The 13,983-nt window shown below is 41.5% G+C and overlaps 1 protein-coding gene across 2 annotated transcripts in view; it reads left to right on the forward strand.

The window, feature by feature from the left end:
* COP1 (COP1 E3 ubiquitin ligase) overlaps nt 1–13,983 on the forward strand; it is a 124,586-nt gene that overhangs the window by 38,365 nt on the left and 72,238 nt on the right. The gene's annotated exons all lie outside the window — the stretch shown is intronic.

Consider the following 13,983-nt stretch of genomic DNA (forward strand, 5'->3'; position numbering starts at 1 on the left):
CTAGCATTTTAAAAATCAATCATCGTGTTTGGTAGTCTTAAGAATCCGTGGTGGTTTTACACCACAGATCCAATCACAATGGCAAATATTAAAAAGCTGAGTTGTTTTTAGCTGTGATTGCTTGAAGTCTTGGTCTTTGGAAGCTGTTTGCGGTGCCGAGCACTAGTGAGGGAGTGGTTGTGGGAAAGCCAATGCAACAGTTGCATTCTTGCCAGCAATTCCTGTGTATCCCACCTGTGCAGGGTGGCCATGTCCTGTGTACTGCTGCTGAAGCTCATCTGAGCCTCCTGTGGACCAATTTTGACACATAACTGGTGAAATGCTTTTGACTGTCTTTCAACAGGATCAGTTTCTTCTAGTTAGGTCCATGAACCAGCTCCCTTAGGGATCGGGCTGTAAGAGAGCACATGAAGAGGCTGGGACTTGCCACAGCCCTGATCTTAAACTGGTTTCTCCCTACCCTGGGGGATTTGCTTATTTGTGGTAGTTTGTGCTTGGAGCTCCTTGGGGTGGAAAAAACGAGGGAATATGTTAACTAGGAAATCTTTCTGCATGGCATATGTGCAGGACCTGTTCTAGCTTCTTGCAAGCACGTCTCACTAATTTCAAGGCTGCTTCACAGCAGTCTCTTGAGAGAAGTAGCATCATCCCTGTTTTATATATGGGGAGCAGGAAATCCAAGGAGACCATACGTGAGGTCTTGGAAAAAACATTATGTTGACAAGATAGATAGATTAAACTTGGGTTTTCTCACTTTTCATCTGGTGCCTTACAAAGGGGCCACACGGAGAGCGACAGAAGAGCTTGAGTATTTGGTGAGGGACCCCAAGAAATTTGCACTATGTGAAGAAATTGGAGGCACGTGTAGCACAGAGGACATTTTGTTTAAAGCAGCATTGATTCCTTAGCTACTGCAGTGTGTAGCAGGAATGTATAATGTCCGTCTTAGCCGGGGTCAGAGCACAGTAATCAGGGATCTGACGTACGCTTAACCTGCACTGATTGGGTTCACACCAGCTGCAATGAAATGCAGATGGGAATCTCACTGCAGTGTAGACAAACTTTCTCAGCTACCAGCTTCAGCACGGATTGGATTTTGCTCCTTTGCCCTTTCTTCTCCTTGACATTCTGCAAGAGCAGCATTTCTGTGGTATTTGGTTAGAAAATGCTGGAAGGACAGTAAATCACACTCCTGTTCGAAGGCATCCTAATTCTTGGGTGAAATATATGTTTGGAAAGTATGTGTGTTACTGTTATAATAAAGATACAGTGAGGCCTTCTTCCAGGCCCATCTTAGAATTGGTAATTAAGTGCATTTTATTGAAAAATAACTTGTTTTCCAAGTCAATGTTCTCCCCTGCTCATGCTTTTTATTTATCAAAGTGTTTGAGAAATTTTTAGGGGTTTTAGCATGTAGGCTGAGTAAGACAGTTCACATCTGAGCACCATCCTTCAGTGCTTTGGTAAAGTAGCTTTGCTGAATGTGCTGCTCCTGTTCTTCTTGTTGGCTTCTGGCTATTCAAAGAGTTCTTGTAAAGTCAGAATTCGTTCATGGAGAATGTACACATCGTATGTGTCAGCCAGCACAGTCTGCTGTTCACCTTTTCTTTTCATTTAAACTAACAGCCTCAAGTTCAGAGAGTCTGGGAAACTGAGTAAGAGCAGCTTTTAGGTATTCACAGATGAGCCAAATTAAGGTACTTATAAAGTGAAATTATGCTTTTAGAGTGTTGTGAAAAGTTTTATTATTTGGTCCACTGCACTGATCTTTAAAGGTTTTCCTGGGCATGCAGTAAGAAACAGTGATGAAATGGCAGAAGGTAAGTCTTGGTGTTTAGCTGTTGCTGTTGAGACAAATGGATTTAAATACCGAGTTAATACAAGACTAATACATAAGTAATCTTAATAAATTTTTTAGGAAGTATTTAAAGGGATATTTTAAGTATACTTAGGAATAAAAGTAGAATTGACCGGAAGTTAAACTTCCTTGCAATTAAATTTGGCTGGGTTATATTTTTTTAAATAAGCTGCTGTTACAGATGGACAGAATACAAGAGTGTTTGGTTTGATTGTTTTAACCCTATGTGAAGTTCACAGACTGGACTCCAAAAGATCTGCTGGCTTAAACAGCTTTTTAAGATGTATTACCTTTAGGTTCACGGAGGAGAAAGATGTAAATGTTCCTTATCTGCAAAACATTGGTGTTTAGAAGTGAAATAAAATTGGGTTTATGCTAACAGGGTGAAAAGTGTAATCAAAGACTATGTACAAATAGGCTGAAAAAATCCTGGAACTGGGCAGCAGCACTACCCTCGTGAGGACCTTGTGGTAAGAATGTTTATGGATGTCTGGACTTACTGTGGACTAATAAAGTACTCTAAACATACGTATGTTTACTAAAATAAACTAAAAAAATTCTGATTAAATGTTCAGGAAAGCTCCAGTTGCCTTCTAGAATGAGGAGACAAACCAGGAAAATTCCAACCTTTTCTCCTTTTTCCTTTATTTTCTTCAAGAACAACAGATTATCAAGAAGAACGTTCGGAGAAAGAACATTTGAGGCTTTTCTATTGCAGGTTACTCAGTTTTGCTGGAACATCCAGGGGACTTCAGCACGCTTGCAGTATGAATGTGCATGTATCTCAATATGCTAAATGGCTTTTTAATGCACTCACTTCTCTTAAGTACAAAGTATTTACACAGTTTTCACAAGTATATTAAATTTTGTTAGAATTGGGCCAAGGAATAAATTTTCCATTTAATATGCCCCCAGACAGAACAGTTGTCAGAGCTTAACTTTCCTTCTCTCTGCTGGCAGTGGCAGTAAATGTAAAGGCTTTCTTTTAAAGATGAGTCTGTAAACTGCTGTGTTAGCATTACAATGATTTATGGAGAAAATTGCTTTACCACTGTCAGAGGCCTTACAGAATAATGTGGCAGTCTTTCATATTTGAGAAAAAGAACAGGAAAAGCCAAGAAATGTACTACAACGAGATGTTTCTCTGGAAGCTGGGTATCAGAAAGCTGGTTCTCCCTGCTCCATGATTCCCAGCTCCGGTGGTTTGGGGGCTTTGTGTGGGTTTTTGTCATCGACTCAGACTTCAAATTCTTCTAGATTAGTTTACCATTTCTCTGAAAGATCTTAAAGTGACATTTTAAAGTTTTTGGATAGCTGATGCTAACTGTATCTAAAGGCTCAGTGATTTACAGAGAGGGAAATAAACAACTTGTGGTTTTGGCTGCAGAAGCTTTAGTGAACTCCTCTATTAAATCATGATCCAGTGTTCAAAAACTGCATCTTACCTGTAGTGTCCATTATTTTTTTCATTGCTTGCTCGTTATTCCATTGCTTCTAAGTAATGAACGAGGTGTGAAGAGGTATCTCGTAGCATCCAAACAGCACAATTTAAGTCTGTTTCAAGATTGCATTTTTGTTTGTGTTCACCCTTTCAGTAACATGACCTGAAATCCTTTCTTCAAAGGTGAGCTTAAAAGAAAAAAATCTATTATGAGCGAGTTTTTTGTGTAGTCACTGAACCATTTAATTTTTCTGTTCCCTTTTTTACTTTGGACTACAATTTACTTGTCCATATAAATTCTCAGATCCAGACTTTAACAAGATACATTTTAGTTCTGTATCTACCACAAGAATTCTTTTTCTTCTTTTTTTTATTTTCTTTTCCTTTTTTTTTTTTTTTTTTTTAATGCTTGGGCTGGCTAGGATTAGGTGAGCCATTATATTAAGTTTGTGACCAGCAGTGCTTCTTTATCTTGGAGGTAAATATAAATGAATGAAATGGAAGTGGGTTTATCCTTTACAGGATTATGTTTGAGTGCAGTAGATGCTGCTCCTTGAGAAGATGAGAAATGAGGAGGGCTGGATTTTTCTTATAGCCTGTTAAATAGATTTTTAAATGGACTCTTATTTACAAGTGGCAGCTCAAAACTGTGGATGAATCTGTCTTATTTGAACTGTTCCCAAAAGTAGAAGGGAGAGAGAAATGCTTGGATAAAGAAAATTAAGTTGCAGAATTACCAAGGAAACTTGAAGTATAATTCCCTGAACCTACTTGAAGTTTGTGCTTCTCGTGTGGTTCTCTTACCTTCCTTCATCTGAAGTTTTGGCCTCTAGATGAGACATTGTCTGGGGCTGAAATGGGATTTTTGTTTAATTAGAGCTGAGTGAAGTGCAGAGCCTTTCCCTTACTTTCCCATCTTTCTCTGGAGTGCTGAACTGATATATTTCCTAGTTCATGGTTGTGGTCTGGGTCCCTTGAGCAGAAGCTAAATGTGACTTGTACCCAGCGAAAGGGTTATTCAGGGGTCAGCTCTGATCTCTGAATTCAGACTTCAGGGACACTCAGCCCTGTAACGTAGCCATCCAAGTCCCCAGGACAGGCTGCTGGTGCCAACAGGGACTGACATCAGAAAAGAGCTTATTTGCTCTTCTCTCCAGTCTTGACCTGAAAAGTAAACCTTCTGGTGACCATGGTGTTGCTACAGAGAGAAGTTTTTTCTTTCATCAATATAAGGGATAAAACTTAAATAACTTGAAACTGGGAGGTTAATGAATGGAAGTGGCATGGCCACCAGTGGGACCTCATTTTTTTTCCTACTAATTTCAGACTATTTTGTCATAGGAAGTTCTTTTTCCCATTAAGCTCTCTTAGTACTTCAAACCTGTCTCCATCTGCGGGCAATTAGATGAGACTTTTTAGTTGAATTTCAACTTAGGAATTTTCATAAATGATCTGTTAAAAGTATTGAGCAGTCTTTTGATGAATTTGGGAATTGGCTTTTAAACAAAATGTTTTGAACAGTGATTGTTCTTGAGGCTTCCCCTCCCCCCCCCCCCCCCCCCCAATATCTTGAAGGATCTATTTGTGGTTTATTCAATGAGGTTCCATGTCTTGCTGTGTAGCAGTCGCTGCCTGCAGCATGGGGTAATCCAGTTTTGGAGTAAGCTTCCCAAAGGGGTGGTGCAAGCTCCATCCACAGAGTTATTCAAGAACAGGCTGGAGAAAGCCCTAAACAACATGGTCTGGTCAAAGAGCTGCCCCTGCTCTGACCAGGATATTGGACTAGAGACCTCAAAGTCTTGGGGGCTGTACTTGTGATAAAGGTACGTGATCAGATCATTAGACATTTTACATTTTGCCCTCACTTTCTGCTGAGCATCTTCCTGTGGCCTTAGGTCTCAAGAGGAAGGAATTTAAGGAGGAACACTGTATGTGGCTTTGACATGTACTGTGCAAAGGGTATTTTACTTCCTGCAAACTTTGGGATCCCTGCTTACAAACAGTGTTGTAGTCATTAGATTCAGGATTGGTTTTCTTTGGAAGAGAAGTTTTGTGGAAGTGCAGGAACTCAAAATGGATGCTGTAGTGTCAGGAATGTGCTCTGAGAGATCAATATCCAGGGTGGGAGGATGGTGCCATTGGAAATTGCCTTGCATCATTGCATCCACCCCTCTTGATTGCTCAGGATGAAAATCTTTTCAGTGAGGCTGGAGGTAGCAGCCCTTCCGTTCCTCCTGATGCTCGTGTGATAATGGCTGTCCTCAGGCAGCAGTGCTGTGTCTTGGCCTCAGGAGCTGGAAAGGCAAGCCATGAAAGCTGTGGAGCATCTTATGCACAGAGTTTGCATTCTGACAGCGTTTGTAAAAGTCAAAGATGGATTTCATTTAATCCCCCCCAGTTTTATGGCTTTCATTTGACATTGAGTGTTGATACAGTGAATGCTTGTTTCTGCTTGAAGACACAAACCTGTTTATTAATTAGAACATGGATTCCTGCAGCTTATTACAGTATTCTTTTAATTTTCTAGCCATTTTGTTGTAAATGCCTGAATTTTATAGGAGCTAATGATCTGAAAAGCATTAGCATGCCTTTGGATTTTTTTGTTTGTTCCCAGCTAACTAGAGAAGTTAGCCTGTGAAATGGTAGGTAGTTGAAGAATATGATAAGGTGGTGTGTTAAAGCATGCAAAGATGTATGGTGTGGGCTTAAATGATTCTGAGAATAAACCTTACAAGCAGCTCAGCCTGGAGAAAAGGCTTGAACTCATGATTATTAATATGTCATCATTTGCATTAATAAAGACAGTTTCCAAGTCATGCTGGGGATTTATGTGCTGCATAGTTGTTTTGTAGAATAAGGTAATAAATAACACAGAATAAGCTATGAAGTGATGTTTATGTTCTCACGGGATTATATACAAGTGTGTGCATACATTTGTGCAGGTGAGGTCAGAACAACTTCTCTGTGAGACTGTGGAATTAAGGGTATGCATAAACTATTCTTTAGAAAAAGTAAAGCTACTTAAGGATAGCATTCAAAAATACTGATGAAGTCAGATTCAAAATGCCATCAAATCTCATGAAGCAGTTTAGTCAGCTGGAGGAAAAATGCTTCAAATGATGTTTTAACCTTGTTCTCTCATTACCAGGCAGCAGGCTCATTGGAGTTAATTGCCCAAGCCCATCCTCTGGCTCCTTGAGAAAGGCTCATCTGTGGTGTATGAGCTTGGTATTTAGGAAGGCTGGTGCCCTGACTGGTGGTGCCTGTTGGATTGAGCTGAGTTGTCTAAAGAGGTTACTGTCTCCAGCTGTCCCTCCTGATTCTCTGCAGGGTGTCTGGCAGAAGAACTGATGGCAGTGTCAGGAAAATGCAGAGGCTTGAGTTACTGGAGTTGCTGTGCTTGGGGTGGTGATTTGTCCTGTGAAATGGGACCTCTGGCAGTGTGGTCAGCTGGAGACAAACATCCTCAGCTGCTGCTGCCAAATCATGGAGGGAGCATGAATTGGCGCCTACAGACAGACTGCACTGTTTAAAGTCCCAGTATTGATGGTGATCTCTCTTTCAGATCCATTTGTTCCCCTGCCTCATCAGCTCTGTCAACAGTTGCTGTGCTCAATTTTAAAGAAACAAAATCCTTGTTCTTGTAGTAACAAAAGGGTGGCTTGGAAACAAGCTTTCAAATGGCTTTATATTTAGAAAGCACTTCAGTACCTACCACAACTGACTTTGTTCCTTCCTACTTAGTGGTGTAATCCTGATAAAACAGAGCTGTTGTTCAGACCACCTTACAGGTTGTCATGGAGCAGGGTTCCTCCCTCAAACCTCAGCTTGGGTAGAGCTGCTACGTTCTGTTCCACCTGAATGTGAAGAACTTCTTTCCTTTGCAGTGGCCGTGCGCTGGGGCAGATTGCCCAGAGAGGGTGTGGTGTCTCCCTGACTGAGATATTCCAGAACCATCTGGATGCAAGCCTGTGCCACGTGTTCTGGCATGACTCTGCTGGAGCAGGGAGGTGGGACCAGATGGCCCACGGTGGTGCCTTCCAGCCTTATCCGTTCAGTGATTCTCTACTGGAAACGTTTCCCAAACTTGAAGGCAGATGAGAATGTTCAGATAGTTGTAACCTCTTCCACCTTAGTATTTGGAAATGTTGGCACTGAGCCGTGGCTGCTGTCAGAGCTGTTCATAACCCACTGTGTATCAGCCCAGCTGGGTGAAATGGCACCTCCTGGGTTTCAAATATAGATATAGGTTACCCAAAATACTGCAGTGGGCAGACTGATCATTTGGCTTGAATTTTAAATAGTGTCATAAGGAACGCTCTGCATTGAACAGTTGGCACTTTCAGTTAAGTTTTTCCTACTCCAGCTTATTTAAAATGCTGTTTGTGGAAAAACTGAATCTAGTCCTCATTAAGTTGCATGGTAGTTGTTTGCAGCAGCTTTGGCTCATTGTACTTCTGTGGATCTGGCATAGAAACCCTGGGATTGTCGTCATCTTCTCTTCAACATGCAGAAGAGCATCGCCCAGCAGCAAAGTGGCTTTTTATCAGTACGCTTTATATTTGGTTGCTTGCAGAATTCAGCAGCTCCCTGTAGGTTTTCTCATCATTAGTACTAATTAAGCCAAGCTCCCCTGAATACATGTATGGGAAAAAGACCTTATGCAGCAGAAGAGGATGTCTCTAGCTGTAGTCTTATAGCCAAGACTGGGACTCTGCTATGGCTTTCTGGAAGGTTTTGGGTTGTAGTCAGAGGAGATTAGGTTCATGGTAACCTCTTTACAAAGTAGAGGGGAACATGGCTCTGAAAACTGAGCTATTGCAAGGAGCCCAATTAATCTCACAGCATAGTATATGCTCTCATTGGGTTTGAAAAAAGAACGACTCTGTTTTATCTAGAGATGACAAAGCATCAAAGTAGCTCTGTTGGATTTGATTTCCAAACTGTGAGATGGATCTAAGACCACCAAATCTCCTCGATTCAGGTTTAATAGTCTCCTTTAAACAAGCTCTTTATGGAAAGGGAGTATTATGAAGTGGTCTCTGTTAGAACTGATGGCATTTCATTCCACTTAAAAGGATTTTTATAAGCATGAAGTGGGCCTGGAACTAGGTCTAATGACATTACTTTGTTAATGTGGTACCTTTTTATGCCTTTCTTCAAACAGAGCAGAACAGCCCTCCAGGCTGCTGTGCCTGTAAGAGAGATGCTGAAAGTATGGCTGTAGCATGGCTGGTGCAATGATGCCTTTCCAAGGGAGCCCAGAGCTGAGGACTGTCCTTCCTTGTGCAGTGCAGGCTTTGATGGGCTAATGCACCACCCTTCCCAGTCTGTTTCCCAGATGGGGGGGGAAGGGAGGTTAATTAACACAGACCTGACTTTCTCGTCTTTTATTTTTATGCTCCAAATAGAGGTTTGATTAGGGGTAGCGAATTCTCATCAGATGTTCGGAGCTTGGAGGAGGAGAGGTGATGGGAAGGGTACCCTGGGTGCATTCAGTAAGTGCTGGTGCTGCTGGAGCTGGGATATTCCAAACAACTCCAAGGAATGGGATCAGCATGAAGTAGCTTGGGGTCCTCTGTCCCACAGTTTTTATTAGACATCCATTAGACTTGAATCTGATCAAGATGGCTTCACCTTGATGAGAGGACATATCTGGCAAATTTCTGGTAATCTAGGGGTCACATCTAACCTAAAGTAATGTGATTCTTAGGGATAAAAGTGTTTGCTCTCTGATAGAATGACTTTGAGTGGTAATCTTATTTATACATTTAACTTCTCTCCAAATAACAGTCTAGAGAGAATTGAGGTTTAAGTGGTCCTTTCTGACTAGACATTGCAACAACCTGTCTGGGATCATGGCATGCTTGTTCAGTTTATATTTTGGAAAACATTTGGCAGCCTGGGAGTATGAACCAAGAAACACATTCTACAGTGGTGGTCTGTCCTTGTTCCTGTGGCACAGATTAAGGACTCAGAAATAAGCACTGACCTTACTTAGGTGGTGCTCTGGAGGTAAGGAGTAACTAATGGAAGTGCTCCTTTATTAAAGAGAAAAACCTCAGTGGTTTTTTCAGCCACTCACAGCTTTAGCAAAACAGTCTTTTGATACTGAAACTTCATATGCTTTGTCTCAGTAGCTTTTGTTTTTGTGTGACAAAATTTAGGCTTTGAGCTGATAGAACACAAAATCTGAGTGCTTTACTGCAGCTTCCTCTGCTGGAAAATAGCTTTGTTTTTGAAAACCACATATTAGTATGCCAGTGCATACTTAGTGATACTAATTACTTTGCCTTAAAATATCTGTCTGTTGTAAAAAGTCTCTCAGGTGTGTGATATTAATACCGATTTCTGTGTTGGTCCCAGGTGCTGAACAGTCTGCTCTGGTGCCCATGGTGTTGGATTTTAACATAAATTTCTAATCTTTGGCTAATCTTCCAATGCCTCAAAATGAGCATTGGAAAGAGATAGCGAGACTTGGGACTGTTAGAAGTGACAGGATACCCCTTGGAGGCCACGGAGTAGAAGCACAGAGTAAGAAAGACTTTAAGGAAATATTTCGTAAGTGAAGAGCAAAAGCTGCTGCTGGCATCTCTCCTTCTCACCATTTAAGTCCCAGCAATATATCCATGATGTCATTAAATATGGGAGCCCACAGCAAGATAGAAGTTGATGTTAAAGATACAGAAATAGAAACAGCGCTGTGGTGGGGAGAAATAGAGTTGAAAGGCTTTGGTATATTCAGGGGGAAAACGTGCGTGTGTGTGTCTGTATATATATATCTATATAGATATATAGATATAGTTCCATGAGAGAAACTGAATCATCTATTTTGTGGAAATGGCAACTCCTACAGTCACAGATCTCGGTAACAAGTCAGGGCTGAGGCATTTTTGATTTTAGCAGCAATTGTAGACTGTGTATGGAAAGGGGAGAGGATGAAGACCTTTGGCTGTAACTGGTGATGCAGTTAAAGGCAAATGCACTTAGATGCCTTCTCCTGTTTTCAAACAGGAAATACAGTATGTACCTGTTAATATCTGGCATGAACCAGATGTACATGGATTGCTGTTGTCAGGTTCACTCTACCACCAGTTACTTCTGCAGGAGTTGCTGCCTGAAACACGTGTGGCTCTTAGAAGTGTAACTGGGAGGGAGGAAACCCTCATCTGTCCCAAATCAAACCTTCTGGCGAGTACCTCCTAGTTGTACTGTGACTTGTTGAACACCAGTCTTGCTGTTGCCTTGTTCATAACCCTTACGGTGAGGCAGCTGCTCCATTCCTTTAATCAATTGAGTTGCCCATCTGTATGCATTCCCTAACTCCAGCGCATCATCCAGGGATGTGGAGAACAACTGCACACCCCAGCAGGATGCAAAGGCTTTACACAATGGCAGAGCTGCTAAATACTCATTTTTTACTCTTTCCTTGCTGCTCTATCCTCAACACCAAAGCAGGCTTCCAGACCTGTTTCGGAAGCAATTTATTTCATAATTCTATTTGTCAGCTATGAGTGTTCTCCAAGGTCATAGGTTTTACCATTACAATAGAGCAATTGATTTATAATCTCACAGATTGGGCATTAAGATAAGCAGTGGAGAAACCCGAACCCTTAAGGATGTGGTTACTTTCCAGCAGCTCTTAGTGGTATTTCTGTAAGATGTTGGTTGTCAACTTCTTAGGAGAAAGAAAACAGTGATTTGGGAATGGGAGATGTCTGTCTTCTGTTTTCCCTAGAGCAAAACCATCAGATCCTTTCAATTTGATTTCTGTAAGTAATTCTGCGGCATGTTTATAAAGCTCTTTCAAATATCTAGCAGTTCTTGTGTCCCCAAAAGATTCCTTATAGAAATTTGGTTAGTCTTTGTTGGTCAGATATGTGGAGTTTAAAAAAAGGCTAAGAAAAAACAAGTAATTGGTAACTGTTTTTAACAAGCACGTCTTTGAGGAGCAAGGACCACTGCTGGTCCAAAAAGTAATTTCACTGGGGGTTTGAATTATTTCCTATTATTCTGTTGCATGTTGTTATTGTGCTAATGAGGAATTCACTTGGACTGTGGAAGTGTATCACCTGCAAAGCAGAATGTTATCTTTCTGAGCTGGCCCTGTTGAGTCTTCTGACAAGACAAAACAAAACTTAAGTTCTCTGGTGAATTTTCATATAGATAAGCTTGTGTCTAAGCAAGTGCTTACATTGACACAAAGACTTCAAGCATGGAGTGACAGGAATATCCTCGAGCTAGTTAAATGCAAATAAGGCTTGCATAATACTAAGTGTATTTAAAAGACTTGCAGGAAAAAGCATAAAAATAATTGTTGCTGTGCAAGTGGGCTGTTTGTCCTAATGCTGATTAGTCCAGGCTTAAGCAGAGCTTTGCAAATATTAGGAACAATTTTATGTGGTATGTTATCCTCTTGATTAGGTACTTAGGGTGTTCCTATTTTTATTTGTGAATCACTGATGAAAAGCTGACTGGCAGAAGGTGAGAATGCTGGCTGTCCCAGGACTGAGCACAGGTGACGGGAGGCTGAGGTGCAGGTGTGTGTTGGTCTGTACTGGTAGTGGTTTATTTTTGCATTCTTTTTCTCCCTGCAGTGTCTTTGATGCTGTTTGAAGGTCACAGGTCTAACAATTCCATTGCTTAAGGCTCTTTATTATTTTTTTAATGATTTGTTAACTTTAATGGGCATATTGAAATACTAATTTTTTATGCCTACAGCATGTCTCCTAAAAAAAAAAAAATTGAATTAATGCTAGAGAAGCAAACCCAACCCAAGTGAGAGAGGTTCTATTCTGTTCTAATAACTTGGCTTTTTACCAGACATTGTAATGCATTATTTTTCTTTCTTCAGCAGAAGGCTAAGGGTATAAATTGAATCCAGGCAGATGAATCACTGCCATCAGTTTAGTTGTGCTTTACCTGAATCCACAGGGCAGCGAGCAGGAGCGGAGACAGCAGTTCAATTAAGATTGTGGTACAAGTAAATCCGTTGTATTGTTGTAGGGGCTTTGATTATAAAATTCTTCCACAGAATAGGGTGAGCTGACAAAACAAGACAGGCCTGAATGGTGTTTTCATCCTGTGTGTATATAAAGTAGGTCTGGGGAGTGGGGAGAGCAGCCTGGATGCTTAGGTGGCTTCTTTCACTCTCCCATTTTATTTAAATAGATGCCTGCATGCTTGCTTAATTCCCCAGCCATAAGCATGTTCCTCCATGCATTTTAGGGGCTCATGGTTTTGCAGGCTGCACTTGAGTAGCTTCTCTAGCAAGTAGTTGTGAGTGGGACCATCTCCTGCCACTGCCTGGGAGAAGCCTGGGGGCCTGAGTTAAAAGGCCAAGTTTCAAGCTGCTTCACTGAATTATTTTATAGCAACAGACTGCATATCAACAATCTTTTCTCTCCATAGTTTGAAAATAACTTCCTGATATCTCCTTTACGAGGACTTGAAAATTCTGGTGGCATTTAAATTTATCTTCCCTTGGGAACATTGCATTGCCTTGGACTTCTCAGCTCTGTTGAGGAGTGGAAAGCTCTTGCTGTTACAGCTCTGGGGGCAGCCTGAGGAGCCCTTTCTCTTCTTGTAATTGGTTTAATGCCTTCTAATTGTAGGAAGGTACCTTAAATACCCCCGCTCTCATGATTTTGAATGTGAAATTAGTGTAAACTCAGTTTTCCCTGCTGTTATTAAGAACTTCCTCCCTCGTTCATAAACACTCTGGATTCTTAAGGGGAAATAAAAAAAAAAGGGATAGAGACGGCAGGGATTGAAACGAATTAGGAGTGGAAAAACTCCAAAAGAGACCTCTCTAAACAGTAGGTTGATTGCTTAGTCAGAAGACTTGGGGAGAGCTGGTTCTGGATCATAGAGACTTTGTGACTGAGGGCAAACATTGCCCCCACACCCTTTCTGGGGAGGTGTCTCACTGAGGCTGATGCCCTCGAAGGAGACAGGTGTATGTGCACCTGCCCTGCCAGCAGTGCCAGCGCTGCAGGAAAGCAGAAGCTCCTGGGAAGTAGGATTACTTCCCCAGCTGCTGGATGTCTAGCAGATTTCTCTCAAGCCCTTCCAAGCTGTGAAGGTAGGAATGATATTAGCTGTTTGTAAGGCTGCCTGCCTTTCTCTTCGATGTATTTCGTGTACAACCGCAAGCTTTTCTCATTTGCAGCTTAACTTTGTTATAAAGTGTCTGCTTTTACTTCCAACTTCATTGATATTTATTACAAACTTGCCCTGCAGGTCGAGAAAGAAGGTGCCTCTGTTTGCACAAGCAACCCTAAGTGGAAGTCGGAGTGTGCATTGTTTTTCAGCACTGATGATCTGATTTCAACCCCCTGTTGTTACCCAGGGAATGTAGAAGGGTTTTTTTTTTTCCACAAATACTGCTTTGCTCTGCATTAGCACGTAGAAGTTCCTGAAGCTGTTGCACACAGGAGGGATCAATGGGCAGTCATGCCATGGCACGTTAATGGTGGAATGTACAGCTGAATGTTAAGCACGTTTCCAGGACAAGCTGTTGGCTTTGACATTGGGGTACCATGCAATGTAGATGATGTAGCTGAACTGAAAAACCTCCAGAGCCCCTGAGCAAAGATCCTGCCTGTGGGAGGGTGATTGTGCTACCACAAAAATGGAGATGTGGGTGTGTTGGTGGGGGCTGGATTGGAGAGCAGTGCTTAGA

Source organism: Corvus hawaiiensis, chromosome 9, assembly GCF_020740725.1.
Source record: "Corvus hawaiiensis isolate bCorHaw1 chromosome 9, bCorHaw1.pri.cur, whole genome shotgun sequence".
Lineage (NCBI taxonomy): Eukaryota > Metazoa > Chordata > Aves > Passeriformes > Corvidae > Corvus > Corvus hawaiiensis.